Source organism: Dicentrarchus labrax, unplaced genomic scaffold (assembly GCF_905237075.1).
Source record: "Dicentrarchus labrax unplaced genomic scaffold, dlabrax2021, whole genome shotgun sequence".
In the NCBI taxonomy this organism is placed as follows: Eukaryota; Metazoa; Chordata; class Actinopteri; family Moronidae; genus Dicentrarchus; species Dicentrarchus labrax.
Genome location: NW_026136710.1, coordinates 4,716,188 through 4,734,754, shown reverse-complemented (window position 1 = coordinate 4,734,754; position 18,567 = coordinate 4,716,188). Strand labels below are relative to the sequence as shown.

At 39.8% G+C, this 18,567-nt stretch overlaps 1 protein-coding gene across 2 annotated transcripts in view; it reads left to right on the top strand.

Moving 5' to 3' along the window:
* LOC127370258 (netrin receptor UNC5D-like) overlaps positions 1-18,567 on the top strand; it is a 150,238-nt gene that overhangs the window by 65,455 nt on the left and 66,216 nt on the right. The gene's annotated exons all lie outside the window — the stretch shown is intronic.

The window sequence follows — 18,567 nt, the reverse complement described above, 5'->3', positions numbered from 1 at the left end:
TGTGTCATATTTAGACTGAAACTGATTCTTAAGGTAGAAGCTCTGTGATGATAAACATGAGAAATAATTGATAAATGATGAAGATTGAAAGCTATATTCCTCAAGGATATATATTCATCATTATACAACACAAGGCTGTATAACAAAATGAAAGTTTGTAGTTCTACACACATAGGATAACATCAAAGAAAAAATAAAATGAAACAATATGTACAGTTATTTATATACATTTACCCAGGAAATAATTCTGCAGTGCATCTTTTGAATTTGCTTCTGGTTGAATGTAAACAGCAGCAACAAGATAGCAATCTTCACATAAAATGTCCATCCACTGGAGCACCAAACATCATCAGTGTAAACACAACATCTTATAACCTAAAGCTTTTGATTGGAGTTTGGCTTGCGGCAAACATCCCGAGAGGTGACAATATTTGGAGTGTTCGCGATTCATAACTTATAAAGGAAATTGCAACTCCTTGAATGCTGAATTTTCAAGCCACAAGCAGCAGAATGCGACTCGATATTCAATATATAAATGGCAGGAGTAAACAAGGTCGCAGCAGAAACTGTAATCACTGCAATGTGACAAACACTACTCTATGTGATTGTTTTTTGTTTTCTTCCTTTTGTTTTTGCTGTTCAGCTTCTACCTTGGTATCAGAGTGATGCTGGAAAGCTCCACCGCAATGTTAGCCTTGTTAAGTGTTTGTCTGCTGCCTCATTAGTCACACCAGACAGACGCATTAATGCTGGCAGTTAATGAACTGCCTCAAGCTGTTAATTTGATTTGATTGCACGTAAGAAATGTGCTACTTTTGATCACCATGGTAGCGGTAGTGTGGATCGATATGAATACACATTGAACTGCTATATAAACAACGATCTGTTATTCATTACAAATTGACCGTACCGCCTGAACACACAATTCATTCACATTCAATGTCAAATGAGTATAGTTTTTTGTTTCTTTGAAGGCAGAAATGGTAAGCATTGAATTCCTCACTATTGCTTTATCACACACTTCACCACTAAGATCAGAGCCTCTGTTGCATTGTTAAACTAATTATGCAATCACACTGAAAATAATGGAAAGTTCAGGTTGCAACCTTGCAATCTGCAGAGATATTTATAGGAGATGGGCCATACTGTCACATTCAAAGCTATTTTCTTTGACATTTCCGAGCAATCAAACTGTTACTCGTCTTTGTGACAAACCGTATCGACACATATAGCGAGCATCAGGGATTCACTTTGTGGTGAAATTAGAAATTGTGCATACATTTGCATAAATGTTTCCTTAAAATCCTTTTGTTTTTGCACTTTCCCTCCAGTGAATGATGGCCTATATTCTTCTACTGATTGCAATCTGAACCAACTGCTACAGTGAGAATGTTAATGGATAGGCTTTAATTCGCTGTCTTAATTCAGTTAGGTCTTGATTTGTAAGTACTCGTTGTGGTCGAACACTAATAAGCATATGAACTGACAATGTTATTGACTGTATTATTCAAATGTCAATATGCTATGAATATCAATACAGCCTTTAACCACATTTAAAAGCAATGTTCATTTGAATGGCAGCCTCTTTGCTACAGTGTGAGGCTTCTTAATTTATTTCAGATTGACAAAGCGTTGCACACTTTTGTTCAATTTTTAACCATTACCCGTCATTCACTATCTTTCAAACACTTCTCTCAAAAGACTCATAAATGTAGTTTTCTTGCTCTTGTATTGATTTGAATCCAACATAATTGATCATCGGGGAGACACTTAAGACTCCACTATCTTTCTACTTCTATAGGCAATTCAACTGCATCGCCTGCATTTTTATTCATTACAAACAAGATTTGCCCCCCAGGGATTTTCCATGATCGACAAACAGAGCTGGAAAAATAAATGCTGGAATAATGGGCTTTACAAAACTGTTCAAAATATCAATGCAAGGAAAATCAACAGATGAAAGAATTTGTATGGTATAAAGCCCGATGAAAAGAAGGCATGATGCATCCCTCTTCTTATATCCCTCTCCCACAGTTGAATTTAATGTACATTCAGTAATCTATGAAATGATGTTGATGCTGTACAATGCTCTGTTTTTTTGCTATCACACATGCTGTGAAGATCAAGAGCGCTGTATGTTTTTGTGCATAATATTTCAGATATTGTACCATCAGAATGTGCGTTGTGAACTTGTAAAAACTTTCCCGTCATTAGACTTCTCTGGGCTTCTATCTGTGCATGTACACAGAGAAACGCTCTTCAAACAGAGCGGTTAAATTACAGTTGAACCCTAAAACAGCCAAACTGTGCAGTCAGAAATACATTAAGACATGTGGCAGCAGACTCTGATGAAAGACCAATGTTTACTGCTGCTCAATAGTCATGTCTATCGACTGTAATGTCAGAATGTGTTCGTGTACACAAATACTTGAATAGATTTTTACACAGCTTTGTTTGCTGCCTCACACTGCCTCAGTATGATGCGCTATACATTCTGGAGTCAGAAAAATGAGAGAAATCCAAGAGCAGATCGTATGACACAGACGGAAACATTTATTAAGACTTTCCCACCTGTTTTTCAGGGGCACATCTGACACATTCTGCTACAAACACACGCAGTATATTTATCAACAACAGGCTGAAGTCGCAATTTGTATGTATTTTTGGCACGTTTGTAAGATATATCTAGGAGGAGACACGTTAACGGAGGCCGATTATGCAATCCCCAGGAGTTCCCGAAGTCATGCAATTTGCGACAGCCAGTTTTACATGGAACATTCTCTCCCTCTGTGAGCAGGCGAAAGATAGTCAGAATGGTATTTACACAAGCTGCAAGGAAAGTTGTGGAGGGAAAAGAGCATAAAAATATCCAGACAGCTGCACCATATCAGTTAAATAATCAAATAAAAATACAGATCTATGATGAAAAAACGGTTTATCTGAAAGTAGAAAAATACTGAATAATTATTAAGGAACAGCAAACAAGCAGGGGGCGAGGAGTTGAAGTTTGTGTTCAATAAACTTGAATTTGAAGTTGATGATCAATGAATTATCAGATCATGACAGGCTGCAACAGTAATGAACTTACTTTTGGCAACATGCACACATTTTAGTATATGTTTAGCTGCATTTATCTCAATATTCTAGTGAAACATTAGCCGTATCAACAACAGCTGCTCCGTCACTCTCCATCTCTCCACCGGTTGAGGAGGCTTGTAAATATTGAGTCTTATCCCATCTCTTTACCATCGCCATGCAATTTGTTTGACTTTTATTGCTTTGATAATCCAAAATATTTTCATAATACAATTTTTATGAGTGATTTTATGAGTTTTTCTTTGTATTTTGGAATCAATATCACAACTTTATCATTTCTTTATGAGCTTGACAAAGTTGAACTGCAACACCTCCTCAATAAATCTGTCCCTGAATGTCTGCTCTTTATCTCATAGCCAACAATTTCCAAGCTCTTCCAGGTGTGCTGCACCATTAAATGGACTTTGCTTAGATCCTCAGTTGAAGCAAGTGTACAATCTGATAGTAAATGCACTCCATTGCCACCTGTGAGGAAAGTGGATGTTTTCCAACTTTCAGACCAAAGCCAAGTCGTCTAACTGAAGGATGGTTACTATCTGCTGCTATAAGAATAACATACATGACCTGTGATGTTAAGTTCTGCTCCCTGCAGCACTCCTTCTGTTAGTTAACGGGCAGAGGCGGAGAGGGAGCTGTGCTTTTCACTTAATTAAAGCATGCAGCCAGGTAAAGCACAGCATATATATGCCGATATGAAAAGCCCTTAATAAACGGAATAGTGACACTTTCAAAAGAAAAATCAAGTGACACTTAAGACCCAGAGAGTGGACAAACAACGAGCCTCCCACAGTGGAACATCAAGCCAATGACACAGCCTCAGAAAAGAATTATGATGAAAGGGAAACTGATGGACTTGAAGTGTTTTTGTTCTGGAGGCTCTTGTAATTACAGCCCGGAGAGCCGAGGAATAATTATGTGAGCTCCATCACTGAGTGATAGAGGGGTAGGTGGAGAAAATGAAAATCAGAGATATCATCCACCTCCCAAAGAAAAGTGGAGCATTACTATATTTTCTTCTTGTGTTAGAAGTGAAAAGCAACAAAGAGCGAGACATTTCGTCCTTCCCTTTATCTCTGAGCTGCTCTAATCTTTTCCTGTTCATTTGTCTGTTTCTCTTCACTTTTCTCCTGACTTTTTCTATCATTCTCTCCCCCAACCCCCCCCCCCCCCCCCCCCGACAGTTTTCCAGGCTACTCAGGGCAATTACAATTCAAAATGACAAAATGGAGATCATCGCCATGTCACAGGCTCAAGTGAAATGAAATGGCCCGTGAAAAAAGCCGACGTATGCTAGTGTGCAGCTGTCTGTGTGAGCGTGTACGCCCTTGTGTATGCATGTACTGTACAGTGTGTGTTGTGTGTGTCTATTGTGCATTTGTTCTGGTGTACTTCTAACAGTGTATGACATCTGCCCACCACAGTGTGTTCTGTATCAGAGTTTCTGAGTGAATCACCCTCAGATGCAGTCGGGGGGTAATGCAGTGTAACAGAAGGAAGGGTCGCCCTGCTCTGCTCATTTTCTCATCGCCATTACTCCCAACGTTCAACCGCACTCGTGATAGCAGCTGCGGTCCTCTTGCAGTGATGTCAGCAAATTTTTAAGCCTGTTAAAATATATCTAAATCCTGCATGCACTGCTTCTTGATGGTCATGATCCCTAAGCAGGATTTTATTCTGCATCCTTCCACACTTTGACTATCCTTATAGGCTTTTGAGGAGGAAAGAGAATTGGAGCCAGTCATAAAACACACACACACACACACACACACACACACACACACACACACACACACACACACACACACACACACCAGAGGCTTCAACTGTATTCTGTGGGCTGTTGATTTAGTTTGCCTCTCTTTCTTTCCTGAAACAGATGGTCTTATAAACTTTAACATGAGTTTTAGAAAGCAAAAGAGACCCTGGGAGGGCATCAAATACAATTTTGCTATTATTTTAAACTCATTTTTACTGCTCCTTGAGTATTGCTCATGTTTTAAAACACATTTCCCCCACTCGACACTAAATGTGGCATTAAAACCCAGAGATGTCACGTTCAAATTTCCACTTGCACACCCCAAGCCCCGGTTTGATCATACTGAGCAGCAGCATTTCCTCAAATAGCTTACCAACCAGCATTGTCAGTGCTACACATCCTTTGCCTCAGCTTTAATTACACTATAGTCAGACGAGCCATACAGGCAGCCGCCCCCTCTAGTCGCCATGCTGATCAATAAGTGGACGGACTCCAAAGCCATTGCTGCGTTTAAAGAATATGACCAGAACTTGGCGTTGGAAAGAGAAGAAATACGAGAGAAATTGTCTGGATGGCCTGTTACCATGCATAGAAATCGCCCCTCTGTTCATTCATCACCTTTAAAACATTTGATCCTGTGTGAATCTGATGAGAGGAATGTGGTTTTGTTACCTCATGCTTACAGCGAAAAGTTTGTCCCTTGAGCATTGGTATTCACAGCCCATGTCTTTTAGTAAATGTATATGCTGTTTGTCTAAATGCAAAGCACAGGATGAATGAGCCTTACTCGTCCTAGTACATCTCTTCCAAAAAGTATTTCTGATATTCAGATATAAACAGAGCCACTCTAGGGATGATGCTGAAATGAACATGGTGGCAGAGTGCACCATTACTATACCAAGTGCTCCAGCGGAAAGAGAGGCTGGCGGGGGGTAGAAGAGGGAGAGGGATATGAAGTGAGGGAGACAGCGGACAGAGGAAGTGCTCGGATGGGTAGAGTGGAAGATTTGTGAGGATGGGGAGCAATATGGAAGAAGATGATTGGGAAAGATGGATAGGAAAAGATGAGAGACAGAAGAAATGGGGGTGATTTAAAGACAGCAAGAGAGGGTGAGAAAGAAATAGAGCTGAAAAGCAGTGAAAGGGGAAAGAGAGCTAAGGAGCCGGCGACAGGAATAGTATAGAGGAGGTGTCACCGTCAAGGGTGTCTCAATGAGATGCCATAAAACACTCTCTTATTCTGCCTACTGTCACAGCATAAAGTCAGGGGCCCACAAATAGAGGTGTGAGACGCACACACCAATGCTCAGACACTAAAGACACACTGATACATTAACATCTCACTTGTGTTTATTTGCCAACATTTCTGCTCTGTGTTTGCAGTATATTGCACTGACACTGGTTTCCCTGCATATCATTTTGTTCCAATGGGAGTGAGCAGAAACAAAATAACCACATTTATGTCCTCAACAGCGTACAATATTTCTGTCTGTTTTCTCAGGCAATGGTAAGGGGGTGTATGAAAATGATCAGAGGGGAAGAATTGGGTCAGAATTGGACGATGATTATGTATTTTTGTCTTTTTGCTGAAGGGAAGGGAGTGTGACAGGAGGGTCTTTAAGTTTTTATTAATGTTTTCTTTAATGATTATCTTTTGGGTGTGGGCACAAATACCACCTGTGTCCAGTTCATTCATTCAGTGGCAGTAATAATTAATAATAATTGATTTAAAAGCTCATTATCAAAAGCAGCAATGATATTTAACATTGCGTTTCTTGTCAAAAGGCTATTTAAAATTCCATGTGTACAGTGGTGGATATATTGAAAATTATTGTTCTATTAGCATATTAATGGTTAAAGGTACACCATTCTTTATGCTTTGCCCCTCTCAAAAAAATGGTACTGTCCTTAATTGCTATTTATTATTTTGCAATTAGAGAAAACTATCTAGATATGAATGTGAAATAAACTGTATTCAGTGTGTGTTTCCACTTCTGTAGTGCTGCATGAATATCCTGAAGAAAGCCCAAAAAGATTATGTAATCTAAAGAGTGTATCTAACTCTCCTGTGACTCCAGGTACATCTAGGCTTTCTTTGCTATTTCCCACATAATATAGTAGTCATCTATGTTAACTGAAGTCATTTGTTTCCTCTAGCCACACATACCATACACTGTAATGTGCTGCTGGTGCTGCATTTACACAGCTGGAACCTATTTTGCCATTATTTTTCTCATAAAAAAGAGTGGCTCAATTGGATAAATACATATTGTTTAGCGACATCCTATGCAGATTAATAAAATAATAAAAGGGAAAAGCGGTTGCTGTATTCACAAGAGTGGAATACCTACAGGGTCCAGCGAGCAAAGTTCAAGTGAACTCTGGTGCATTTGCCCGTTTAGCTGGTGTGGAAGCAATGAAGCTCTGGTGCGGACCAGGGGATTTTGTTATAGTAGCTTAACTGCTGTTAAATTTGTCTGCTCATCATTAACTGTCGAGGAAGAGATTTGTATAAGCAGCAAATGTTTTTATATAGGATCATTTGGTAACCAGTGAGTGAATGAATGCTGAGATGCTGTGCATTTTGGCAGTTATTTATTGTGATACAAGATGCCTCTTTTTTTATCTAATTTCTACCTGTTCCTCACTGTTTAAAATATACAGTACAAGGTCCAGCAGCAGTCAGGATTATTCATTTTCATCATGAGTTATGTCTTCTTGAGCTCTTTTTGACACTAGAGAAGATAAACAAATGTATAAGGTGCAGTTAAGTGTTGTCAGACACCAAAATTTGATTTCGCCACGTGGGTCGATGAAGTGACAATAATGCATGATGACAGTCGCCAAAACTGTCCGATCAGTGAGTCACTCGTCAGTCCGTTCGACATTATGTTCACTTTTCCTGATCAGGAGGTGTGAACACATCCCAGAGAATAAAAACTCAACAATGTATCTTTTTTTTTCCATGGGTCAGGAACAAATGAACAGAACTACAGGTGTGAAAGTTAAAAAGACTTGAAGCACTTCCCCTGCATCACTAGAGTATATGTCTGAAACAGTCAAAAATTGGAGCCGGAAAGATACACTGTGTGGGCTGTAACTGAGCAAGACAAGCTACCAAGATGTAAAAGCTGGATTAGGTCCATATGTCCACAAAACCGAACTTTTGAATCTTCAAGCAACAAATACCATGCACACAAAACCCTTCGCCGAAGAGAGTGATTATCTCTTAAGAGTGGCTGCATGTAACAGAAGGCTTCAGCTGTGCACTCCTGCTCAGACACACATACCTTCCGTGGTCAGGTTGCACTAATGAAGATATTGCCGAGCAGTACGAGCAGGCGGACTAGCAGAGCCAGAGAAAGGTCAATGAGGCAGCTGAAGTGACACTCAGCTCAATGCCCCTAATTGCTGCGTTTGAGGGCAGAGTGGAAACATGGACATGTGACAGGGTTCTCGCTTGGTTTGCTTCGGTGAAAGAGACCCATTAATGACAGGCTTGTGCGTGTTTGTGTGTGTGTGTTGGTGTCATCACCAGATGTTGTTATTTGTTAATGAGAACTGTCAGAAAAGGTGTCTTGGAGGTGTTGTGTACTTCTGACTGTCTTCAGAGAATGCTCCTTAACATGGTTACACACATAATAACCTCTCATAAATAATACCTCAGAGCTTGGATGTAAATGGAGATTGGTTGTGGTTATAATTAGTCGTGTGGGTAATATCCATAGGTTGGCGGTTGGGTGAGGAAAAAGGTAATGAATCTTATAAGATACTGTCCTGTTCTTGTTGGCAATCACTGTGTTTGGAAGAGATGCTGCTTTTGAATCTTTATTTGGAACAGTCTTATAGATATGTGAAAAAGTTTCCTACAGGCTTTTGCAACATTAATAAAATATATGCACTGTTTGTGTGTGTGTGTGTGTGTGTGTGTGTGTGTGTGTGTGTGTGTGTGTGTGTATACTGCTCAGACTAGGAGCATCACACTCTGTATTGAAAATCTGCTCACCTATCACAGCTTCGAAAACACTGCCACAGGTCCCTAAGACATTTTTTAAATGATGTCAGTAGTCTTTTAAAAAGTCAGCATTCTCCATTTGCTGATATCAGGATTTCAAGAACATGTCATTAAGCAGCTGTTCAGTTGATTTCCATTAGAAAACAACACTCAATGGCTAAACAATAGCAATTTCCTTTAACATTTAGCCTCATTTGACAATTTTTCTGCTGCTGCAACAAGGGTGCAGTGTTCCCGGACTTGTAAGGTATATGAGTCTCATATTTTTTCACAGAAAGGCCCCTTTTGGGTATTTTTACATGGACATCAATGAGATGAGATTGCTTGTTAGGGGCTAACAACAGAGTAACAAGCTCGCAAGTTGCTGACACCTGTTCATTTAAAACAAAGCACAGAGTGCACATGTAGGTGGGCTTTGAAACCAATCAATCATTCAAGGCTCCCTTTTAAACTCCTATGCATGGCTTAATATTCCCCAGGCTTGTGAAATGCATGTATCTATCCATATTACATGCCACCATTTTTAATATTTCAAAGGCTTGAACTCCGAGAGAACTGGGACAGATCGACTGTGTGTCCCGTCTATTTCAACTGTGGCACAATTTAGTCTCTTAACTGGCAGGGCAGCAGGCAGAAGGTGGGGTCGGTAAGTGGATTGCCGGCGCCCTAAAGCCGATTTATCTGATAGATGTTTGGACCTGGTCCGTCAGGCTGACCTCTGGGGCAAACTGTAAATTAGATTTTTTTTTTCCCGAGCACAGACTGTGTTGCTGTGTCACCTCTGTTTGTTGTGCCCCTACCACCTTCAGCAAAAGAAACACTTGGTATACAGATATTATGAACTGCGCAATAGTGAGTGTGTCACATCTCCTGAGACCAAGCATTGTCCTGGATGGTGTGATCCCATTATGCCAGAAGAGAGAAGAAGAGAATGGAGACAAAAGAGGAGGACTGTTTGGGCTGTGAGTGATAGATGGCGTGGCTAAGGAAATGGTGTGGAAGAGAATGCTGCGTCAAGCAGTCAACTGGCCAGGCATCGATTTAATCTTGTGCACTCTCCTGATTTGACCGTGTCACCGTGAGATTGAAAGGCCTAAGTGGATGTGGGGCTGTGCTCACTCACCTGGGCACACTAGACCGATAAACCCACAATGAACCTAAAAATGGGCTGAAACACTGGACGAAATAGAATGGAGGTAGAACATCACAAGACACAGGGTAAGACAGCTGTTTCAGGCCTGCTAACAAGCAGCTAAATCCACTAGAGGGGCTGGTCTATTGATTTATACTGGGGTTGAAGAAGTCACAAAGCTCATGCAATTGGATCCTTTGTATCCAATGGATTTTGACTCAGATATCTACAGAGATCCCTTTGGCTAAAAGACCATCGATTGGCCTAAAGAGATTTTTATCTAATGAATATTCTAATTGCTGTCATATGAAACAGGGGTGGTTAGCTGTGTGAAGAATGTGTGTTTGAATAGGTTTGATAGATTCTAATAAAGCACGAGGATTAAGCTGTGGTCTGATGTTTATGTATAGCAGAGGGAAATTGATATTGATCCCAAGGCCATCCTGGTTTCTGTGTTACATGTCAGTCCCTCGCTCATCTTTCCCGACCCCGTGCAGTCATGCTCTACAGGCGCACAAATGTCACAAAAGAATCTTTAATTAAAAAAGAATTTGGCCATGAATCACATTTAAATTCATCATTTTTTTGACATTTAGCCCATTCGCATTGCATTGTGGGATCAGTCAATGTTCGGGATTAGCCATAATCTTGGGTATTTGGTGAATACATTCATTAATGGAGAAACGTGTTCAGACAAGGGTGCACACTTTTGCTGATCACATACTTTGTGATGGACGCGCACATACGTGACCACATAGACACATGCTGCCTCACTCAATAAACCAGGTCACAGTTATTCTTCACCTCTCCTGTTTGTCTGCAGATTATGCATTGCATCACGAGCACATGCACCGAGGCACACACACACTTGACAAGTTGCATAAACAGGAACCACGCAGGTCGACACACCATGGACCTCTCTCTCATGTTTTTAAGATTGAGTGGCTGCCTCACCTTGACCTCCTGTGACTTCACTGTAATTCTGTATGCCACCATTGCACTCTGGGTTCCCATTAGATAGATTGCCTGGGACAATCAAAACAATATTCATTTTAGTGCTGTGTTGTGATCATAACAGGCTTCCGTTTGCCTGTAGATAGCCGCTGCCACATTTAATCACACTCGCTTATAGAACTGCTCAGCTTCCTCACACTGTTTCTCATCAAATTCATTAGCCGATAAAATAGAAATGTAGAACCACAAAACTATGATGCAACCTGAGCTGCCAAAAGCTTATTTAACCGCATCGCTGGCTTATTTACAAATTAGTTGTGTTTCACAATTCTGAATTAGGCATTTCCTGTCATCAGCTTGAATTTGCAAGCTTACATGGTATTTTTTCCAACATTGCTTATGCATTGATTTATTCAGGCGAAGAGCACACGACCTCTGCTCCAGCAGAATCCTCCCTCACATTCACCCATGGGAGTTGTCCAGTACAACTCAACACCGGTCTTCGTCTGCCACCCATTGAGCAGAATATCAGTCCAACTTGGGGTTTTGTGCCTTTTTTTTCCCCCAAAGGCAACACAGCAGACACATAAATGATTGTGTATGCATGTGTGATAGAAAGAGTGAGAGGTGGTGGATTTCTGGGTTTAAGCTCAAGACTGTCAAGGTTTTCTAATTGAGGCGTTATTGCCTATGGCGGGCTCTCGCAGCATGTTTATAGTGGTCTTAACCTGTTAATTAAAGTCCAATAGGATTTCTAATGAGGAGAGAGATGGCCTTCTGTCTGAGGCTGTGTGGTAGATGTTATTCTCATAACATCCATATGGACAACTGACTGCACAACCCCCTTCCTTATGGCGGCTATAGTCTTTTAGCTAGCTTTACTCAGCATTCTCTTTCTTATATTTCACACATTGTTGTGCTGAGGTGGCAAACCTTTACAGTGCATAGGTCCTGCAATACCTGAGACACTGAGCAATGAATGTGCCTCCTTCTTTTTTTTGTTTGTCATGAGTATTTGTATAGTGTGCACAAATAATCAGGTTACGTAAGGTGGAATCTGGGACACTGCGTGCAGAGGATGTGCCACAAGGTGCTGAGCGTTGCCCCGCTCGCTTTGCTCACTTGCTCATTTGCTTGGATATTTGAAGTGAAGCATCATTTGTGTGACAACAGTAAAGAGATTGTGTTGACATACTTTTGCCGTGTCCATCTAAGCTTGACAAATGAGGGTATTCAGCCTTTAAAGATCTCAATACTTTTTGTTTTGCTGCTTTTTTTCAGTTTCTTTAAAGATTCATTAGGAATCCTTGGCACAGTAGAGTACACTGGGACTCTTAAGTTATTAAGGGGTAAAATGGGAAATTGTTCATTAGTAATGTATTGCACAGTGAAGCGAGGACTTTCATCCGCTTTGCTTGGCAGAAATCATATATCCTTCTGTCACTGGATGAGCTTGTTGGATAGCAGCAGACTATAGATCTAATTTAAATACAACCTTTACCTCAACTTTGTTCTCTTGTTTATTATTCATGTTATCTCGATCACATGCCATTTACTGCAGAGCTTTTTGGCTGGATCACATATTCGCCATCCACTCAGATTGCATTACTGGGGCAGTTAAAAGTAACGTTTGAAGACCTCCACTGGGACATAAAATGCAGGGCAGGCTGGGCTCCAGCGCGATGCTTTGAACCACTGGCCCCTGCTCACTAAAGAAAATCAGAGACGAGGTGAGAGAATAGTGCTTGGTGAGAGAAGAGGTGCAGGATAAAGTTACTCACTTTCTTGCATTTTTCAGGGGCCATTAGAGATCTTTCCCTTTTGATATATGCAAGGATGCCTAGGGACATGGAAAAGCACTGTACAGGTGTTTGATTGTCATGAATTTTAAATGTCAGGAGACCACTGACTGCTTCCCTGATGGGCTTTTGGCTAACCTCCATTTTCTCTTGCTTTAGAGCCAGCCCATAGTGTCATTTTCATTGATTCTTTTGTCTTTTTCTTTTCAATTTGACCGTATATCTAGGAATAAATATCATGAGTAGGTCATTACTAGTTAGTGAAGGATTATATGGGATATCTTTTCTGCTGTGTCTTTTAATTCTCCAGAGGAAAAAGGAAAGTGAAGCTTAAATCACAGAATGGGTCATACTGATATTGGCAGAAGTTAACACCTTTTTGTATAGTAGAAAGAGTGTTTTCAAATTATAGATAAGCCTTTGAAAATGTTCAAGGCTTTTATGAAGCTTTTAAGCTGAACTTGAAACCTCTGATAGCTCTTAATCTCTACTGTAAAGCTGGAAGTCAGACTATGTAATATGATGTGCTCCAATCATAGTGTCACAGGTATCCTTATACTGTTATACAATTCACTTTAAATAATGTTTTTACTAGTAGTTTGATGGCTGTTAACTGGCTCAGTGTGTTCATTTATCAGTCACAGTATCTTCCACGGACACATGCTGAGTAAATAAAACAGAGAATTGACTATACTATACAAATCAAGTTATTTAGTATTGCACTTCCATAAAGCGTGGAGGCTGAGATATTCTGACTTTTAGTCAATAGAATTGGTCAAACTTTATCCTTCAATTCCTATCATGCATCTCAGTAGTGTCTTTCATTAGACCTTCCCTGCCTGGTAAACGCTTGTGTCTTTCAAAGTTAATGCCCCCATTTTGTAACGTAAGCTTTGAAGTCTCCAAACCTGAGCTGAGATAACCATGATGACATGGCAGTGTAGCTCTAGGGATGGCACTGTCGCTCTGTTGTGCCAGCACTTTGATCCAGACTAAAATATCTCAACAGCTATTGGATGGATAGATATTAAACATGTTGTGAAGGGGGCGTCCGGATTGCTCACCTGGTAGAGCTGGCACCCCATGTACAGAGGCTGAGTCCTTGCTGCAGCAGCCATAGGTTCAAATCCGACCTGTGACCCTATCCCCTCTCTCTCTATCCCCTTTCCTGTTCCTTCAGCTGTCTAAAAAAGGGGAAAAGCCCCCGAAATATATATATGTATATATATATAAAACCATGACATTCATGGTCCCCAGAGGAAACCAACTGACTTTGGTGAGTCCTGACTTTTCTTCTAGTGTCATCATGAAGTTCACATTTGTTAGTGAAATTAATGAATGGATTGCCATAATGGTCCCAAGAGTATAAGGTTGACATTTATGGTTTTGAGTGACATGTCTCAACTATCGGATGGATAATTTACCCCCTCAGGATAAACTTTAATAATTTTGGTCCCTTAATATTTCGTCACACGCCACACAAACCTCCTCCCTACCCAGACTTTGTCGGTCCAGTAATAATTACTATGACCATTGGAGGTCGCAGTCTAACAATAATCGTAAAAAGGTGCCTGCACAGCCGATACTCAGAGCATGTTAGCAGGCTGACATTAGCATTAGTAAAACCCCACAGAGCCACTATCATGACTATAGACTTAGTTTTGTTCCGACTTTAGAGGTCCCTCCAGAACCACAGAAGAAATTATGCACCTGTATTTACAGACCGTGGCACTCTTTATTACTCCTTATTATGATAAACCAGTCTTCATGTGTAAAAGGGTCGGAGTTCTCCTAACTTAATAAATGTAAATGTAGTGCTCTGGAAAATGCCAACTGAAAAAGAAGGGTGTAAATTTAATTTATCAAGTGCACTTTTGAATAGGTTCTTCTTTACATTCTTGATGGGTAATGTGACACAAAGAAGAGGAAGTAGGCTGTTATGGTGATTGAATCAAATCCATTAAAGTAAATATAATATAATAATAATATGTAATATGTACTTTTGTCTAGGTGGTGAACTTGACACACTGATCTGAAAACAGTAGCTTGTATTGTTGGTACACAGCCAAGTCATGCACCTTCTTTGTTATATACTGCCAGCCTTTACCAATACCACCACTCTGTGTCAACAAACCATTTCTGCTGTCGATAAAGCGATCGCCATCCAACTTCAGGCCAAAGTGTTCTAGAAAATATGTTACTTTCTTGTGCTGCTATACCCACTATACAATCTGACCATTCTCTATAAAAAACAAATTTTGAACTAAACAACATGAAACCGATGTTATGCAGTTAAGAGGGGGGAAAAAAACTTCAAGTATATCACCCTCCATAATCAACCTTGTACACGATGACAGATGATTAATGATATTAATACAGAAGCTGTGTGCCTAGTCATTTGCAGGATATTAACTTTTTTATTGAATCTCATTTTTATCCTGCCAAACATTTGATAAGATGACAAAACAGCAATGTTTAAAATAAAGTTTGGAGCTCTAAACCTTTTCTCACATATGGCCACACAGCAGTAATTTATTCATACATTCATTCAATAATAGAGTCCCGTTCTTATTTGTGGTCCGCGTTAAAGCTCCTTGGAAGAAGCGGATGGAAAAATGTGAGAGAGTGTGAGAGGATTGTTTTCTAGGATTTTACTTATTTATCGAGCCCCCTTATAAAGTACACTCACATTAGAGTGAGCTGTCAGGTTGCCAGTGTGATTGCAGCTGAGATTGTATACGCCACACAATGCCTTTAATTATGTCGCTGTCTCTTCTCTGTCAGAAAAGACAAAATGGATCAAAGGCTATGTGGGAAAGAGTAAGTAAGCAATTATCTTCTTTTGTCTGCTATCACTGTCAGTCAACGGAGGCTTGCTTTCTAAACGATACCAGAGCAAAACCAGAGAGTGAACGCTGATAGATGAGGTAATAATGGCGCTGCATATAACATATTAATAAAGACACTCCATATCTGCATCTGTCATTACTCAAAAGTGACTTTGTTGCTCATGCGATAAGAACAAACTAAGTGAAAAAAAATCAAATCATCTTGCAGTCTGGAGGCTCCCAGGTATTACCCCCATTCTCTTCCAGAGCTACTGATGATTAAACTGGTTCAAGTGATGGGCTGTAGAATAGTAAGGTAAAAGTAATTTTATTGCTAATAACTTTGCCATTAGGTTTATTTGGGTAAAGAAAATTTTACAGACATCTCCTTTGAGGAGCAAAGATAAAGACCTTAATCTTGTTGAAGGGGAGTGCTTAGTGTTAAAGTCTCCTCTTCAAATTAATTCCAGTTGAGATGGCTTTTTAACAGTGCACTTAAAGTTATAATCCTTAAGATTTCAGTCCTGGTTGATTTGGTGACACAGGTGGTCAAATTAGGTGAGGTTAAATAAAGAAATAAGTCAATAATTGGCCTTTTCCATCATGCCAGGAGCAACCACAATCTGATTTTATTCTGCACACAGCATGAATACTTTTCCATACTACAGAAAAGTGGTTAGCTTGCTGAAAAGTCGGAGGTGAGCTTTTCATCTGACAGATCACTTTAGGTGCTCGTTCTTGTTCGATCACTCACTGCAATTTTTAATACTGATCTGCTGTCAAAAAATGCAGAAAATGTCTTGTTTTATAGATGCATTTTTGATGAACAATTGCAGTCAGCGCTAACCTTGGTGTCAAAAACATTGCATTTCCTGTGACTGCTTCACAATAATAGCCGTCCCAGGAGGAGAGGTTGGTTGGTGATGAAAGCTGCCACCATATACGTCACCTGCCTCCAGATCAGCCAATAGCAAAATTCAATTGCAGTAGCCGGGTTTAACCAGCATGGAGGTTGCTGGATATATAAATTTGTAGAATTCAGATTCTAAAATACCAAGATTTAGACTTAATCAACAAAACTACTAAAGAACCATATACATAGGTTTTCAGATAAAAAAGGAGGTTGGAGTTTAGTTAACTCTTTAATGAGATAACATTACAATCAGTAATTGTTTTACTTTGAGTAGCAGGAATGGAGGACCCCGCCACTAACAACGTATAGAGAGCTAATTGCTGAATTTAAATACATTGGATGGCAATTGCTGACCATAAATAGTTTTAAAAATGGGCTTTGATTTCATGACAATATTAAGGATTACAACTGTAATGACTACTCAGGGTCTGGAAAATAAACATCAGGGTGACATTTAAGGCAGACAAAAGAATGACAGTATTGTGTTAGCAGAGTTTAAATAAAATATTTAAGGCTAATTAAATACAAACGCAAAACTCAATGAGTTGCTGTCCATCATTAAGGCCCAGTCATTATAAGTTATAAACAGTCAAGTCACAAGTCTGAGTGGAATTTCTAGGATTATCCCTGCTCTCTGTACTGAAATACATAGAAACACATAAAGTGTGAAGCTTATTATTATTATCATATTTTCTGTTTACACTCTTTATTGGAATAAAAAGAGTGAATTCTTTGACAGACTGAATATGAAAGGCATATACAAATGTGTGTGGCATATATTTAGATGAGTTTGTTTCCCCCTAATATTAATTTGTGTATGAGCAAACTCTTATGGAGAAGTGGTTGATTGTGGAGACTTTTTTTGTCAGTTTGACATCCAGGTAACCCACTTTTGCTTCGGCATGTTTACTCTTTGATTATCGGGAGAGCTGAGGGAAGCACTATCTCCCGCCTGCCAAAACCAGGCTGGCAAGCTGTCACAACACCGATGAAGACGCATATACCACCTGGGTGTTTGTAGGTGACACACATTCATGCACAGACATTGTATACACACACACACACACACACACACACACACACACACACCTCACACACACACACACACACACACACACACACACACACACACACACACACACACACTGGTTTGTGCATGTTCACTCTTAAATTCCTTAAAAATTGTTTTTTTGTTTTGACAACAAAATATATTCTTGTGGTGCAGGAATATCACAACAAAACCTACAGTATTAGCTGGGTGTGCTATAAATAGGCCCTGCATTTATATACATTTATATGTTTAAAGCACATGTATATCAATCTAACAAATGATGACATTGGGAATGGTTAGTGAAATAGTTACATAACTATCTTGAATGCTGTGTAAACTGCTGCATCATTAAGGCACTAACTCTACTTAAAGTTGCTTTATACAACAATCAGAACCACTAGATGTAGCACTAGAGCACCAGCATCTCACCAGCATCTCACCAGTATCTCACCAGCATCTCACCAGCATCTCACTAGTATCTCACCAGCATCTCACCAGCATCTCACCAGCATCTTCTACTGCACGGTACAGCATGACTCACTCTACTCTACTCTTAGCAACCTAAAACATCAAGTAGCCTGAAATATGCTTTCGGTAGCTAAAGTTAGTTCAGTATACATATATATATATATATATATATATATATATATATATATATATATATATATGTCATACACACACAGATTATAATTTTTTCCTTTTTTTCCATTTATATGCCAAAATCACAAATCACAATTTGCCTCAGGGGACATCCACACGGAAGGTAAGCACTGCACAGGAGGTAAGGAATGCACAGGAGGTGGAAGTACTGTTTTCTTCTTCTCAGCGTTCTCTGCAACCTCCACCTAGAAACTAGCTCAGTATGTTGCTTGAGAGATGAACCACTGGGGGAAAAAAGATGAGCACATCAATATTCTGAGGAACTCAGGTCTTCTCTCTTCTTTCTAAAGTGTTAAAGTGGCCATTTTTGCATAATTAATACTCCAAAAACTACTACATATCTCAGTATACCCCCCCACATAC